This window comes from Lissotriton helveticus, chromosome 5_1 (assembly GCF_964261635.1).
Source record: "Lissotriton helveticus chromosome 5_1, aLisHel1.1, whole genome shotgun sequence".
NCBI classification, from domain to species: Eukaryota; Metazoa; Chordata; class Amphibia; order Caudata; family Salamandridae; genus Lissotriton; species Lissotriton helveticus.
In genome coordinates, this window is record NC_136065.1 from 1,325,315,928 (window position 1) to 1,325,334,168 (window position 18,241).

Consider the following 18,241-nt stretch of genomic DNA (forward strand, 5'->3'; position numbering starts at 1 on the left):
GCTAAAGCAGCCTCTGTAAGCTTGTGTGATTTGCACGCACCTCACGCCATGTTTGAATGGCAGCAAGGTCTTTAGTGACGACAAAAAGTTAGTTGTCTGACTTGCTCGAATTGTGATTGACTCGTCCCCAGTCTTTTTTGCCCATCTTGGTGGCAGTGAGTTGAATTCAAAAGACCACCACATAGCGACTTCATGTTTGAAAACACCTTTACTGATATGGAGATTCCCTGCTCGAAAGAGCCTATAGTGGGAACGCCTTTAGGGATATGGAGATTCCCTGTCTGAAAATGCCTTCACTGGTAGGGAAACTTCATGTCTGAAACTCCTTTGATGGTATCTCCATTAACATTAAAATGTTGATTGACCATCTCTGCTCCAGACAGAAGAACCACACATAGTCAGTGGTTGTGGTACAGACCACCTAGTGTCTGGCAATCAAGCACTCAAAACATGAATCTGTTTAGCTCCAATACCAGAAGATTTGAGGGACTTTTGCCTTGTGTTCAGTTAAAGTAATCTAAAGCAAAATTATGCAATATTGCATCATATCTCATGGCCACTTTGCAGCCGAGACATTTTCTTCTGCCTACAGGGCAATCCTCCTTAGACACACTACAGTAATCCTCTAACAAGGCAGGGAGGGAGCCTGGGTTACTCAGCTGCTGCTGCTGCTGCATCTTGTACCACTTCCTCTGTCTGGTAATTGGTGTGATGGAGGTGCTACAGCCACAGTGCGAATTTTGCCCTATGCTTCCCTTCAGAACTTGTGTGCTGACTACTTTTCAGCTGCTATAGTTAGTACGCCTTTTCAAGCACATCATATTTTTTGTCTTTTAATAGTGTTGGTGGTTGCAGGTTATTTTTCTCTGTACAACTATGTCTCAATTGCTTGTAATTTTCCTTTGTGCACCATGCCTGTAACACGGCCAACCAGTTGACAGACGCGGCGATTGAGGCTGCAGATGTATTGCTCTGTGTTGTGCTATTTTAATTCCTCCCACATTACCGCTGACGCTGATAGCTGATTATTAGCTCACCAGCTTATTTAAAAAATGCTTTTTGGCATTTATAGTCTGTGTGTGATTTTTACTTTACATGATGATGCTTTGCTGTGACAGTCTCTTACCTGCATAATTCCGCTCCTGGCCCCGTTCCGCCCCGGCTGAGTGCCGTTTGTGCGGAGGGTCGAACAGCTGAGCGCCATTCTCCGCCTTCTCTTCACCACTTCCGCCCTGCCTTAGCCAGCGCAGGTTAGCGGTCTAGTGGCTATTGATGTTGCAAGTATATTTTGCGCGCTAACACGGCCAACCAGTTGACAGACGCGGCAATTGAGGCTGCAGATGTATTGCTCTGTGTTGTGCTATTTTAATTCCTCCCACATTACCGCTGACGCTGATAGCTGATTATTAGCTCACCAGCTTATTTTAAAAACGCTTTTTGGCATTTATAGTCTGTGTGTGATTTTAACTTTACATGATGATGCTTTGCTGTGACAGTCTCTTACCTGCATAATTCCGCTCCTGGCCCCGTTCCGCCCCGGCTGAGTGCCGTTTGTGCGGAGGGTCGAACAGCTGAGCGCCATTCTCCGTCTTCTCTTCACCACTTCCGCCCTGCCTTAGCCAGCGCAGGTTAGCGGTTTAGTGGCTATTGATGTTGCAAGTATATTTTGCGCGCTAACACGGCCAACCAGTTGACAGACGCGGCGATTGAGGCTGCAGATGTATTGCTCTGTGTTGTGCTATTTTAATTCCTCCCACATTACCGCTGACGCTGATAGCTGATTATTAGCTCACCAGCTTATTTTAAAAACGCTTTTTGGCATTTATAGTCTGTGTGTGATTTTAACTTTACATGATGATGCTTTGCTGTGACAGTCTCTTACCTGCATAATTCCGCTCCTGGCCCCGTTCCGCCCCGGCTGAGTGCCGTTTGTGCGGAGGGTCGAACAGCTGAGCGCCATTCTCCGCCTTCTCTTCACCACTAACTTTACATGATGATGCTTTGCTGTGACAGTCTCTTACCTGCATAATTCCGCTCCTGGCCCCGTTCCGCCCCGGCTGAGTGCCGTTTGTGCGGAGGGTCGAACAGCTGAGCGCCATTCTCCGCCTTCTCTTCACCACTTCTGCCCTGCCTTAGCCAGCGCAGGTTAGCGGTCTAGTGGTTTAATTCAGCCCTCCACAAAGGATGATCTGGCGCAAGCGCAGCGGACGAGCGCAGCGGGAGCGCCGACTTCACGCCGAAGTCGCGCCTAAGTCCAGCCCATCTGCGCCCGTCCGCGGCCGTATGCGACCAGCGGCCACACACCCTGCCCAAACCTTTTCTTATTCCTCCGCTGACTTACTATCTCTGCGGCAGGCTGTTCCTTTACCGCCCTGCGCCATCAGAAGAGCTCAGGAGTGTGGTATTTCGACTATTCCTTTTTATGGAATTTCCACTCAATCGAACCTTGGCTCTATTTCTGTATCTCTGCTACACAACCGCTCGAAGCCAGAGATGCGCCCCCTAACAATTCTTTATTTAAACACCAGGTCTATGGTGAAACACCAACTGGAAATTCACCGCTTACTTGACGACAGCGCCGTAGATATTCTCCTCCTCTCGGAGACCTGGCTCACTGACGACTCCGTACCTGATATTTTGGCCGCCATCCCCAATGGCTACTATATTATACAAGTTAATCGCACAGGGGGGCAGGCAGGTGGCGGAGTTGCAGCCATTATTCGTAAAGAGCATATCTTCTCCACCCTGGACTGCATCCCTATCCCCAACACCCAAACTCTGGTTATCCAACTTCGTTCAACCAGATCTTCCCTTATTTGTGTTCTCATGTATAGACCCCCCATTTACATGCCTTCTTTCCCACAACAAGTTGGGGATCTCATTTCTCAGATCCTTATTAATCATGCTAAGTCATCATTATAGGTGACTTTAATTACTGGCCCACCGACCCTCGGGAAAGTCGACTGTCTGAGCAGTTCTCAGAAACTTTAACTAGCATGAACTGTCTACAATTGATCTCCACACCTACTCACTGTAAGGGCCACATACTAGACCAGGTCTGGACGGCTAATTTAGATCTTCTGCCCCCACTGGTAACCCCCTGCTCTTGGTCAGATAATTTTTTTATTTCTTTTTGACCTTTCTATCCCTCACCGCCGCCCCCCCCCTACCAACATCTCAGTTCGTAACTGGAAGAAGGCCAATTTAACTGAACTTCATTCCTTCTTGGCAGCTTCAGTTCCTCCGCTTTCTGGATCAGCTTCCCATCAAGCCTCTACCCTGGAGCAATGGCTGATGGCGGCTGCTAATTCTGTAGCACCTTTATAAACCATAAAAGCTATGCGCCCTCTTGACGCCCAGCGATGGTTTACTGTCCAGCTAAGACAGGACAAACTGGCACTCCGCCAAGCTGAACGCCGCTGGCGTCAAAAGTATGATCCTCTGCTCAAAATTGAATTTACGACCTTATTGAAAAAATATAAATCCTCTATTTTAGAGGCAAAATCATCATACTTCTCTCAAAAATTTTTGGAATCGGCAGCCAAAGCAAAAGACATTTTCGCGATTGTTAATGAGCTCTCCCTCCCTGACCGTGTCACTCCCCCTTCCATTCCTACTCAAGCTTTGTGTGATGAGCTTAATGCCTTCTTTCAGGATAACATTTCTATGATTAAAAATAATATCCCCTCTCCCTCCTTGTCCCACTCATTTTCATTACCCCCTGCAAATTCCCAGCAATTCAATACTTTCCCTCCTATTTCCATCACTGAGTTTCAAAGCCTTTTGCATAAAGTCAGCTCTGGGTCTCCCAAGGACTGCTGTCCTCCTCATATCCTCAAAGAAATTTTTATGACCTGCCCTGACCCTGCCTTGGCTCTCCTTAATACCTCCTTAGCCACTGGAACAGTCCCAGATTCTTTCAAGCAGGCTGTAGTGCTACCAATTCTAACAAAGGCGAATGCAGACCCCCTGGTCTTGAGTACCCATCTCTCTTCTTCCCTATTTGGGAAAGATTTTAGAGACTTATGTAACTCGGTGTCTGAGTACCTTCATTGAGAGCTCATCTTTCCTGGACCCCCTACAGGCGGGTTTCCGCCCCCTCCATTCTACCGAGGCGGTCATTGCAGCAGTCATGGACACTTTAAGAACAGGAGCGGACAATAACATCTCCCAAGCCCTCGTCCTACTGGATTTGTCGGCGGCTTTTGACACGGTCGATCATTCTATATTGATCGACCGTGTCACTAATGCCGGCATTCAGGGCGCTGCTCTAGACTGGGTCCGTTCCTTTCTTGACGGCCGTTCCCAAGCAGTCCATCTTTCTAGCTTTTCTGCCTTTCCTTCTTCCCTTTCCTGTGGTGTCCCTCAGGGCTCGGCTCTATCCCCACTTCTTTTTAATTTATATATGCAACCCCTCATGGCCTCTCTTCGTCATTCCCCTGCCACCATTTATAATTATGCTGACGATTTGCAGCTGATTTTTCCTTTGGACACTTCTCCCTCTTCCCGCACTAATTTTCAAACCACCATGCTATATATCTCTGATTGGATGGCCCACAGCCAGCTCAAGTTAAATCCGTCCAAGACGGAACTCGTCCTGGTGGGTGGACCGACCAATCCATGGGATGACAGTTTTTGGCCCTCTTCTCTTGGCACCCCTCCTTGCCCGGTCAGCTCTGTGAAAAGCCTTGGAGTTGTCATCTCTGGCGATCTATCCATGAAATCGCAGATCTCGGCAGTAACATCATCCTGCTTCTTCCATCTGCGCAGGATCCGTAAGATCTGTCGATTCCTCACCAGAGAGGCACTCATCTTAGTCATCTTGGCTCTAGTCATCTCCAGGGTTGACTTTGCTAACATCTTGTACGTGGGGATCCCTGGCTATCAACTCCAGAGACTCCAGCTGATTCAGAATCAAGCTGCCCGTTTGGTGTTCCATCAGCCCAAACATCAGCATGTTTCACCTCTGCTGAAGAGCCTCCACTGGCTTCCAGTGGCCAAACGGTGCACCTTTAAACTCGGTTGCACCATTTTTAAAGCTCTTCACAATCGGGCGCCCGCCTTTATTTCCTCCAAATTAAGGCGGTATTTACCAACCCGCCAGTTGCGTTCTTCCACTGACAATCTTCTGTGTATTCCCCACTACCGCCGCAAGAAACATGGTGGTATGTGTTTTTCTTTCTTAGGCCCCTCTTGTTGGAACTCTCTCCCTTCCCCTTTTCGTCACTGCCCCTCATATGAGTCCTTTCGCAAATTATTAAAAACGTTCCTTTTTAAAACTGCCTTTGAGTAATTAATTGCCCTTGCCCGTTGTGTTTGTCATGAGCGCCAAGAAACCGTTTCGGTGTACATGCGCGTTACAAGACTTTTTAACATAACATAACATGCCTCCTGCTGTGATGGTGGTCACTGTTGTTTCGTCCCCTATGTTCCTTTATGCCCCACCAGCTCTCCCCCCAGCCTCATTCTGTTTATAGACTGTTCTGTTACATACTGCTCACCACAGTGACGTAACGACACTTGAGGGAGCCCCCGTGCAAAGTAAATGGAGCTTCACCCAAACCCAGTCAGAGCTCTCAGGACATGGGCCAGTTGCCCGAGCACAGTGCCAAAGGGGGACCCTGGGAGCTCAGAGGTTCCCCACACCGCAGGGGCTAATGTTATGCCACTGGCACACCATAGCCATTGTGTTTTGTCAGTGGTCACAGGATGGTTTTGTTCTGTCCCAATGCTGTGTTTCTCCATATCCGCCCCCTGCTACCCAGTGTCTGCAAAAGGGCTAAGCTGGGAGCTCAAGGTCTAGAGTTCAGAGGAGTGAGATTTGAATGGCTGTAAATAACATATAACTGGTGCGCGATTTTGTTGACATCAACTGAACGATTTTGAAGTATCGAGATTGAAACCATGCTCCAAAAAGGGATACTCAAACCCAGGGAGTGAAACTGTACTCACTGGTGTAGGATTCACATGAAACAAGTGATAGTATGTGCAGTGTCTTAAGAATTAGAGATGACTAGACCCTTTTGGCTCCTGATGGACTCCGTAGAACCTTGGCGTAGGTGCATGGATGTGGGTAATAGAAGTCATGATGTAGAATGTTTAGTAAATGATTACACGTTGATGAATAAAGTTGTGTAATACCAAGCTCCATGTGTGGCATGATCATTTGCATGTACCCGGGCTGAGGAGGATGCTACAACTGGCAACGAGGATGGGATTACATACATGTAATTAAGGGTGTGGCTTAAAACACTTAAACTAAAAATCTGTACTTAGCATAGTGAGCTGCCCTGGCATTTTGCTGCTTTTGTCCATACATTACACCTACAACAAGCCAGGACTATAGGCTTTGTCAATGGATGTAAATTGCATAGCAGAAATAAGCAATACCTATGGCTTCATTGTATATAATATTTAAAATGCTCTAATAATGAGGGTGAGGTTGTGGTGTAAAGCTGCTGAATTTCGAGCTGAGAGAGCCTGATGTCTGCTCAACAGCCGTTTTTTGAAAAAATGAATATATCATGGTGTATTGTAACTGGTGGTTACGCAAAGCGCACCAATATCTTCAGCCGAGTTTGCACTATATGAAAGTGAAAAAAGTGTATCCTTTAAGTTACATAAAAAGCAGTGAAGGGTGGTACTACTGTGGGGTTTTTTTCACCCTGAGGGTGAGGGCAAAAATTGTAAGCACAATAGGGACCTGTCTCAGCAGCTACTTTAAAAAACTGCTGGTGCTTGGCACAGGCAGGACCCATCCCACTTAAAGCCCTAGCCATGAGTATCAGGAACGCTGTGATTGATCAATTAAACAGGCATGTTGTAAAACTGGTTCTTCCGCTTCCCATTGGATGAAACTGTAAAGTAGAACACAATCTTTTATTATTAATTTAAAATAAATTCGCTCACTCTATCCTTCATCGTTTAGGAGAACTTCTCCCGTGTCTTTTCCCTTAAAACTCTCCCTGTGGCAGGTCTCACTAATGACCTGGCTTGTTGACTTTGCCAATGCAGATCTTATGACTGTGCAGTGCTTTTTTGGACATGCCATACAGAAATAGAAAAGATGAAACTAGTTACTGCTAATACCAAACAGCATTAGCCCCAAATTAAAGTAGAATAAGGGCAATGATGCATATGTTGGCATGCGTCGTCATGCACGAACACATTTGCATATTGTTGCTCAGGGGCCGCAGCGTCACTACGCATGTACGCCTATGAATTATCATGTAATTATGCACAGACATCATGATGCCGAGGCCATTTAACTTGTTTTGTTTCTATTCACTGTTCCAAGATTTCAGATGCCCATCTTCGAAAAGTAAATAGTAAAAAATATAAAAATTGTGTTGAAGTGCATTTTATTGCAGAAAGGAGCTTTCTATTAGGAAACTGCAGATGCCAGTTGCTCCAAGAAAGACACTTTTAAAACGAGATGCTAAGATGGGTCGGTAATGGGGAGAAAGTATTATTGTTAAGTGGCTGCAGCAGCAGGGTAGGGGTCAGGTAAAAGCAGCACAGAGAGCACAGCTGTAATGTAAGTGGGGAAGCAGCACACAATGGAGAAAGCAAGAAAACACATCCTAGAGGGCAGGCAGAAAAAGAGACAGGACAGAGCACCCTGAATGTAAGCAGTACAATAATACATGTCGTCCAATCAAAAGGATGGTAAAAAAAAGCTGTCTTCTAGTGGAGGGACGAATACAAAAAGAGGGAAAAAAGCCATTGATAATGAAGCAAGCAAATGGGGCTGGCAAGAAAGCCAATCAGCGTTATAAAATGGGCTGACGCAAAGTGCACTGTACGTTTTTGTACTGTCCACAAGAAGTTGTTTTGACCAATAAAGATGTCTGTGGTCAATAGCTAAAATTGGTACTTAACACCATCAACAGAGAGGCAAAGCTCCTACTTTCACTCTAATCCCATGCCAGACATTTCCTCAAGAGTCAACAGGGGCAGCCTTAAAAGTTCACATTTATGCATCAAAAAGGAAATCCAGCAAATTGCAAGCGTACTCAAACCCTAAATAGCAAAAGGTGCCATTTGTATTTAAATATCACAGGAAATAAAACAGTTCAAAAACAACATGCACAAAGGAGTTGATTCCCTTCCACAAAAAAAGGCAATGAAGTGTACACATTTCACCATCTCTAGCCTCTCCTTTACTATCTGGAACCACGAAGACGACACAAGCCTCAATGCCATTTCGTCTGAGATGCATACATGGGCGCGACTCTAGCCTTAATGAAACTTTCTTTTGGTGGTGTCAAAATGTTGCTGTCCTGGTCACCAGTGGAGCTTCCAAACAAATGAAAAGCGTCAGATAGGGGAACTCATTGCTCTCTCCCAATGCTGTATTATCTACCTTCTTCCCCAGTAGTTATAAAAATGTTGCTGTTTTTACGTATCATATGTAGCTATTTCCCCTCCTGGGATATGATCCTACAATGGACTGGCCTGGGAAGGAAAGTAGCACTGAGCCAGTTTTCTGTTCTGCTCCCTCATTCATCTCCACTGGCTCTACCTCTCACTCATATGCAGGGGTGTCAGGAACGATGACCATTCCTAATTCTTTCTTTCTGAAATTCCTCTTTTCTTATTGGACAACTGCATCTATTGTGTAAACTTGGCCAGCGACTTTTAAAATTAGGCGTTACCATTTCATTGCACTTTGGATGATGGCATCTCTCATGTTCATATATGGTAAGAAGGGATCTGTCATTTTTCCCAACAGCAAGGGTGCTACCAAGAGGTGGAGTAAGGACAGATTGGGTAGGTTTCCAAACATATTTGCTAGAACCACCACTCCACTCACTGTGCAGATGTATCACTGTCGGGATGCTCAAGTGCCACTTTTACTTGAGGTGTGTAACCACCCATAATTGGTCTTGCTGTTTAGGCTTCTTTCAAACTGAGGGTTAGCAGCATTTCCATGGGCTTCTGATACAGGGAACATGGAAGGGAATTTAGCACTACATAATGGAGGGAGTGTGGCCTTATTCTTGCTACACATGGGTAGATTTTTTTCTGACCAATTTCCCAAACTAATCACAAGCGATATGCATCTCATCAAGCATAAGAGACAATACAAGCTCGTACATACCCTTCCAAAACTTGGAGAGGCTATAATAAAGCGATAAGCACTGTCATGCAATCCCACCTTAGACTTAGTCTATTATATACATTTTTATATGAGTTATAATCGTATCAACCTCTGGAATGTCCTCCTTTAATGACCATATTCACTATTTCATTTGCATTGCCTGAATTGGCACCAATTTTCTTAAACCCATTGCAACTTTCCCCAATAGACACTCAATTGAGTCTAATGAGTTAACTGGGTCAAACAATCAAAGTGCAGCTCCACATGTAATACGTGGACTAACTTTTCTGTTGTAGATGTTGTAAGTGATTTCTTAGGGCTGGACAGAGACAGGGTGATCATACATCCTGGCTCTGCCCACACAGTCCTGGTTTTTAAAGGACTGTCCCAGCACCCCAACACTTTTTCTTCACATACATACACGTCCTGGATTTTAAAAGAGGGCTGAGCGAGCAAGCACAATAATAAGTGTTGTGCAGTCTCACATTTACACCCACCTTCTCAACAAGCCTGGGACAAAAATTCATGCAGCATACATTCACGAGGCACAGCACGATTTAATGAGGAATGAATCAGATAGGCGCCAATTACCAAAAGCCTGGATCACCAGCAGCCTATCATTGAGCTCAACTCTATAGAATTTGGGTTGAGGGGTTTATTTAATTGATTCTGCCATCTCGCTGTCATCGGAGTTCCGCTCTGATTGGCTGACTGTTGGAGAAACAGAAATGAATTTGCCGTCATTACTGAATATGGGGTAAAAATATTGTGAAAATGATCAGAGAAGGCTACATGGGGGCAGGGTAAAGGCACCCTGAACCCCTAGTAAATTAAGAGACTGTCTATGATCCATTAGTAGTGTACAGCAAACTGTAAATTCTTTAAACAAAGAATTGTGATCCCACAGGAGTTTGAGGAAAACTCTTGAAGACACTCAGAGGACTGTGAAAAAAACAAGAGGCTACTAGTTTTCCCAAACCCTACAACACACACCGGTCGCCTAGAGTAGATATGTCCTTGGAGAGGCCAGTCCATCCTCACACTCTACAATGCATGCACATCATTCTGGGGTGAGGTCTCAGCGGAGAGTTGAGTACCTCCCCACAACCTACAAAGCACACTTGTTCTAGGTGAGGTCTCTGCAGAGAGGCCAGTCCCTCCACACACCCTAATATGCACACCCACTGCCCTGGGAAAAGGTCTCTGCAGAGAGCGCAGTCCCTCTCCACACCTGTCACCCTGATGAGAAGTCTCAGCAGAAAGTCCAGTCCCTTCACACACTCTACTATGCACATCGGTCACCTTGGGGAGAGGTCTCAGTGAGTACAGTCCCTCCCCACACCCTGCATATTCTTGTTGCCCTTTGGACAGCTCTCAGTGGAGAGGCCAGAGCGAGGCAAGAGGTTGGCTGCCTGGTTGGATGAAGCCTGGTGGGGCTCTACGCCCACCCCTGCTCCATGCGCAGCCAAAGGCTTTGAGTGGCAGGGAGTTGACTGCCCGTAGGGTGTTGGAGGCAGGGCTAAATCAAAGGCCAGGCCCTGCAGCCAACCCCATGATGCATATGGCCGAATGACGTGCCTGGCAGGGCACAGGAACTGGCTGCAAGTTGAAAATATATTTTTTCACAGCTCTGTGGTAGCACATTACTGCAGCAATGCCCATCACAGCACACATGGAAATGTCTCTGAAGTACTGCAGTACCATGGCACAGTGGGAAAAAAAAACGTGGAGTATGGCTAGGAAAATGGGTGGTTAGGGGCCCATGAGGGGAGTAAAGACACTGCTTGGTCACAGGCCAGGCCCTGCATCAAACCCCATGCTGTGCATGGCCTTCAGCTGCGTGTGGAATAGGGTTATTGTTGTAGTATGAAAAATCCATATGTCGACAAGTTGTAGGTTCCAAGTAGTTCCTTTATTAAGTTTCAATTATAGATGTAGAAAGATGATAGTAGGATGGTAAATAAGATGGAAGTAAGATAGTAGTGTAGCCACACCAGGAACAGTCTCCCTCTGCTCAGCCTCTCATCCTCAACTGACACTCTCACAAAGCCCTCACACCAATATTCCATGACATCACTCAACATTCTTCCAGTCAATCAGGCTGAACAGATGGGAGAATATTGATGCCAAGAAAGAAGAGAGGAATTCACCTTACAACAGTTATCTTAACGCATGGTAATAAAATACTACTTTATGTTAAAAAATCCTAGAAATTCACTAAAAAAAACAAAGGTTAAAGTGATGTTATAGTTAAGAATTGTAGCTATTTAGCTAGTGCACTACCTGATATACTTATGACAATTGCCAGGTTGGCAAAGTGATTTATGTGATTGTGGTCTAATGTGTTTTATCTATAATACAAACAATATGTTTATATAACCTTTTGTATAGTCTCTCTTGTGGTGCCTGGGGTGTCACTGGTGTGTGTGTGGGTTGCGCAAACGCTTTACGTATTGTCACTGAGAAAAGCTTGACTGTTCTGCCAAGCTACTGAGGGGGTGAGCAGGGGTTATATTGGTTGTTTAACTCCCTTATACTGACTTGAGTGGTGGGTTATGCCTAGTTTAGGCACATACCCCCAGCCAACCAAAAACCCAATTGCTAACAGCATAGGATTAGCACAGTGCCATCCACACTGAGCTAGAAAGGGACAAAGATTTCGCCATCTCTACAGCAAAGTCTTTAAGGTGAGGACGTGAGTTATAGTTACCTTACGGCACACGTTATAGCTACTTGAGATAACTCTAACTATAACTGCTGAATTTCTATGGTTTTGTGTGTGTAAAATCTGAACCTAACTATAACATCCCTGTAACCTTTGTTTTTTTAAGTAAATTTCTAGGTTTTTCTTAACGTACTGTAATATTTAATTACCATACTTTAACCCAGCCTCTGCCGCACACGGACTGTGGTTAACCCACCTGCACGCAGCCAACCCACACTGCACACAGCCTTTGCAGTGTTCAGCAGAGGGTTGGACGCAGGGCTTGTCCTGTGGCCAAGCTCTGAGACCAACCACTGCATAGCAGAATCAGAATCAGAATTATTGCTCCAAACAATTTCCTCAATAGCCACTAGTGGACTTCATTCTATAGCTTTTCATGAACCTTATCCTCATCACCATTGTTCAGCGCTGGCTTCCATTCTACAATATCAACATTAGCTGCCTGTGCATTGCCATTTACTTAGATGTCTTTTGTGCCACTATTGCTGTAGCTTTGTCTGTCTTGCCTGCCTTCCCTGTGAACCTGAAAAGTGATTTGTAGTACTGTGTCAGTTTGTCTAGACTGCACATTAATTCACTTATATTGCTTTCTATTTTAACCTAAGGAAATTTGAATCAAATCCAGGAGTAATGGGATAAATCAGAATTGTTCCCAAAGAGCTCAGCCAATGGTTCCAAGGCAATAGATGCTACTGCCTTATGGCAAGTCGGGTACAAAGAAGCACAGGTGGAATACGATGTACAACACATTTCAAAAGTGTCCTACAAGATAAAACAGTTTATTGATGGATTTTAGCCAAAGGGCCACTCGTAGGTTCTTCTTACTCTTGCTGGCCAAACACAGGGATAATATCACCCTCCAGATCAGCGTCTGCTATCAAATCGCTGGGAATGAATTCGTTGTTGCAATCATTCTGGTTTCCAAACTACTATTGCACTTTTCTTAGCAGCATGAGTTGCTTGCTTCACCAGCTCTTTCAAGTCATTATTGCTTCCTGTTTAGTAATGGTGAATGGAAAAAAAATAGTTTTTGATCTTTACAAACATTGCAATTAATATGATTTAGGAGGTTCGTGGCAAGATTTTCAGACCGCGTGGTAAATGCAGGAAGGTTGTTTGCTGTAATCGAGCTTGTCAGCTTATCATTCAAAGCACCTTCAAGGCTGGAGTCAAGCAAGTCTATCACTGTTTGCCACTTTGCTGAAATTGAAGATAGGAAAGTGGATAAAATGCTTATCACAGAAGTCAGAACATTTTACACGTCTGTAATGTTATTCTTAATATTATTGTTAAAGAGAGGCTTTATTGTATCTTTGAGAGTAAAAGGAAACTCCCATTCTCAACAAGTGGACATGTGTTCCCTGTTTCTAGTACAACCTGAGTCTATCGGAAGAATGGGTGAAGTCAGAGTGTCTTCTGAAAGGCTCAGGCTGCCTTCCTGCCCGAGATAATCTGTTGAACAGGCAGGGTTTGGAGGAGCCTTCGTCAGAGCTCTTCCTCTAGCGCTGTGATGGAAACCCTCAAATTAAGTTCGACTAGGCGCCGTTCCCCAGCCCCCCTTCTGCTTCTCTAGGCACAGCCTCGGAGAAAGACTGCAAGGAGAGGCACCAACCGCAGCATCTCACGGCACCAAGCCCCGAAGGTAAACAAAGAGAGCATGTCAGCACCAGAGCACTTCCTTAAGCGCTAGAAGGAAATCCTAGAGCAGAGTCCCACCTTACAACTGTTTGCCTAAACCCAGCAATCCCCAGTTCCGTCCAACACCTCAGTGAGAGTGTGAAAAACAGTGTTTCGTGAGACCAACCTAGATGGTAAACAAAGATCCGTGGCATGCCTTACATTACCTTGCAAAGCACGGCAATCAAATGACAATTCATGACTCAGGATGCACATGGATGCCACAGTGAGAAAAAAAGACACTTCTGGCAAAGAACAGTCAAGCAATTGCAACATCAACCCTGTCTTGGACGCACCGGTGACCATCGGATGAAGTTGTACCACGGGGGTGTGTATTCCTACATAACCAGAACCACTGCATCACATAAAGCAAAGTCACCAATATGCACATCTGAAAGCACACTAGAATGAGTTGGAGAGAAATGGCACTCTCAGCTGCAGGAGCCACAACTGGACATTTATGGTTAGGTGGGATGGCTGGGTAGCCTGTAATTTCGGGTTAGAGGTGATAGAGTGCCAAGTTGCCTGACTAGTAATACTCAATAGCCACTGATATTGGTGTGATTCAAGTGTTGTTAAATCTTGGTTTTAACCAGTGTTTTAAATGGGCCGGTGCTGTCCGGGTACTGAATACCAGCACTTTTTTATTTTGAGAGGGCGAGTACCTGCATTCTCAATAGTGACGTAATATGTTTAATTGAGTACTGAGTACTGGCACTTCTCAGAAGCAAGCAGGTACTCTGGAACAGAGTACCTGCACTTCTATTTTTCCATTACAGGCACTGGTTTTAGGGCCCTTAACTGCTAAGCCTTTTCCTCCCACTGCTGAGCCCTCCTTTGCCTTTTTGTGGTAGTTTGTACTTAGGGCTCCATTACTTTTTTCCACACAAGGTATTCATGCCAAATTTGTGTCCTTTTTTTCCAACATCCTCAGAATTTTAAACCTACCCCAGCGTTGTTTATTCCCCTAGCGGGGACAGAGTAAATAGGCAAAATACAGATGAGTTCTACGTTTTTGGGAGAAAAATAGGTAAAAAGTGCTCTAGATAAAAGTGTCTGTTTTATTTCCCAAAATGGCATCAATGGATGGTTTGCTAAGCTAAGGTCACCATCGTCCCAGCTTTCATAAACTCGCAGAGATAAATAAAAAAATATATATATTTTACCACAGTTTTGCCATTTTTCAAAGATGTAGCTTTTTTCCCTGTGTTTTTGTGCTCTCAGCATACTTCCAGGTTGCAGTAGAATCAGAGTGAAAACCAGGGATTTACGAAGCAATACATCATTAAGTCCACTTGACCCTTCTGGGTGTGTGGGTATATAGGGTTAGCAGCTTCTCCAAGAACCCAAGGTACTGAGAGCCAACAATTGAGCTGCACTGTACAATGGTTATTTATTTTCTACAGAATATAGGTCAATTCATAAAGCGAACTATGTAGAGTGAAAAATGGGCATCAAGGAAAGCTAAGTAGTTCTGAAATGGGCCCAAGATGTTGAATTAAAAAGCTGTGGTTATTTTAACATCCCAGAATTTTTGGGTACCAAACTAGCATATGATGTAAGGGGTATTTTCTTGCACAGTGGCTTACATTCGGAAGGCACAAATGCACTTAAATCGAATTAGTAATAACAAAAATTCTACTATTCTATGCTCCCACATATCGTCCAATAAAAATGGTCACTCACTTGTGTGAGTAGGCCTAGTGCCTTTAGGAGGACAGGGCCCAAAACGCAACTCAGGCACGTCACATTTTTCCACAGAAAGTGTCCCTTTCTTGTAAGATGGGTAGCTGTGGGTTTTGGACCTAGCTCAGCCAGCACCAAGGGAAACCTAGCAAACTTGCACACTTTTGAAAAGTAGCCACCTGGGGAAATTTAGAGTGGGGTGACGTGTGTTTCTCACCATGTTTTTAACCCAATATCTATTGCAAACCTCAAACTTTGACTAAAAAAGCAATTTCTTCTCATATTTATGTGATGGAAAGTTCTGGAATCTGTTGGAAGCCACAAACTTCCTTCTACCCAACATTTCCCTAAGTCTCCAGATAAAAACTGTAGCTCACTTGTCTGGGTAGGTATAGTGCCTGCAAAAGGAAACGGCCCAAAACACAACATGGATACATCACATTTTTCCACTCAAAAGTGATTTTTTTTTTAAGTGGGCAGCTGTGTATTTTGGGCGCTGGCTCAGCGGGCATCTAGGGAAACCCAGCAAACCTGTACATTTTTGAAAAGTAGACAACCAGGGGAATATATGGGTGCATGACTTGTGTGGCTCTCACTATGTAAATTTACCCAGAATCTCTTGTAAACCTCTAACTTTGAACACAAAAATACATTTTCCTCACATTTCTGTGATGCAAAGTTCTGGAATCTGTGGGGAGCCACAAACTTCCTTCTACCCAGCATTGCCCTCAGTCTCCAGATATAAATAGTTGCTCACTTGTGTGGGTAGGTCTACTGCCTGCAAAAGGAAACGGCACAAAACACAACATGGATAGATCACATTTTCCACTCAAAACTGATATTTATTTTGCAAACTGGGTAGCTGTGGATATTGGGCCCTAGCTCAGCGGGCATCTAGGGAAACCTAATAAACCTGTACATTTCTTAAAACTAGACAGCCAGGGGAATATATGGGTGTATGACTTGTATAGCTCTCACTAAAAACATTTACACAGAATCCCTTGCAAACCTCAAACTTTGAATACAAAAACAAGTTTTCCTCACATTTCTGTGCTGGTAAATTCTGAAATCTGTGGGGGGATATATATTTCCTACCACCCTGAGTTCCACTTGTCTACCAATTACAACAGTACCCCACTTGTGTAGGTGGGCCATGAGACCACAACACAAAAAGGCCATAAAGCAGTACATTGAGATAAGCAATCGGGGTAGCTGTGATTTTTGGGGACATGCTCCGATGCCACCCATGCAAACCTACTCCCATTGGCCTTGTTTTGATTTGTTCCTGTTACAGGCAGTAGTCTCAGCCATACAAATGGCACAACATTTCTATCAGCATATTTGGGCTAATGCTGGTTGGTAGGTATTTTGTGCAATCTTGAGTATTCCTGACATTTCCATCAAAGAAATGTAAGGAAAATCTGTAATCTCTGAAAAAGTTTAAGGTTTGCAGTGCACTATTGTAGTGTAGTTCCTATCATCCCAATAGGCTCTGCGCATTGGAATAATACCTACAGCAGTAAAGGCCTAGGCCAGACGTTAACTAGGTCTACTACTGTCGATACTAGACTTAAAGTTTTGGGTTTGCCAGCTTAGCTCAGAGTTCACTAGAAACTTTCTCGAATGTTCAAGGAGGACTTAACTTCCCTGATTAGACAAGAAGGGATTTAGTTTCTGACAACCATAGAACATGACAACTTTGCTCTCCCCTAATCAAGAGTAAATCTCGAGAGTCGTGTGAACAAAAGGCAATTTATTTTTCTCAGTCAGTACGTGCATTCTTAGTCTCATCAGATTGTAGAGAAAAGGAAGAGACGGGCGTGTTCAATAAAAGGTGTTATTTATTGATCAGTCTCTTTTCTCATACAAGAGAAATGGATCGATATTATTGCAATACTTATAGTTACGTAAAGTGCATACATTAAAAGCAATAGTATAAAATAATACTGTAAAAACATTGATATGGTTTCTAAGCCATAAGATGTTTTAAAATGAATAAAATATATTACATACACATATACATTTGACTAAACGTACTCAACTGGTGTTTCTAGATACGCCTACCCCGTGTACCTGACCTAAGTCTAATACGTGGGCGGGAATAGAAAGTTACAGTTTAAGTTAAGTTTGTTTTTGCCAAGTGAATAACTAAAGAATTCTCTGTGAGGGGTTATTCAGTTCTGTACCTGGAAGTTAGGATGAATGAGGAATGGTATCTCTCTCTCTGGTCTCGATATTCCAGGCTGCCTGCGAGGGCTGCCCAGAAACGCCGGTGCTGGATTCTCGGCAGGAGAAAGCAGCGCGTCTCTCAGCGCGTCAGGAAGGCGGGGCTGCTGCCAGCGGGGTCTGCTCTGCTCTTGGCTTCGGCAACTATGGCTGCTCCGTCTCGTCACCACGCGTGTGTTTGCATAGGGCAAGATCGTTAATATTTATACCTTTAAGGTGCCGAGATTGACGTAAGGATGGACATAGATACGTCAATAAGGATGTTATACGACTTGCTCGTTAGCACATTCTTTTACTGAAGTTCTCTGTGAAATCAAAACAATGGCCGCAGGGTTTTGCCCAGGTTGTCATAGGTTTGATTTGTTATGAGAACTCCGTATGCCTTATCAGGGGCTGGAGGAATATCGCTTGTCTAATTAGATCGCAAGCGTTATGACCTAATCAGATAACGCGTTCCTGTGCCGTAGTGTGACTGCGTCAGATAACGGTATCTGCATCATGGGGGTTTTCTGCCTCATGGGCTGACTGCTAGTTAACCTGTTGGTTTGTTTAACTAGAATAGGGTCAGGAATAGGGGGATCGATTCAGAACCTATAGGAATACATGACACCCACTCCACGCTAACTATGGACATATTTACTAATCTAGGCATAGTATAACATAGTACAACATACTATAGAGTAGTGTGTATACCTTACCACCCCAAAATACATAAATGCATTTTGAAATTCTTCAAATATACGGAAAATTTGCAGACATATATACTGTATGCACTCAAGCTATGGAATAATGCTAAAGTAATCACGCATTTGTATACATTATTG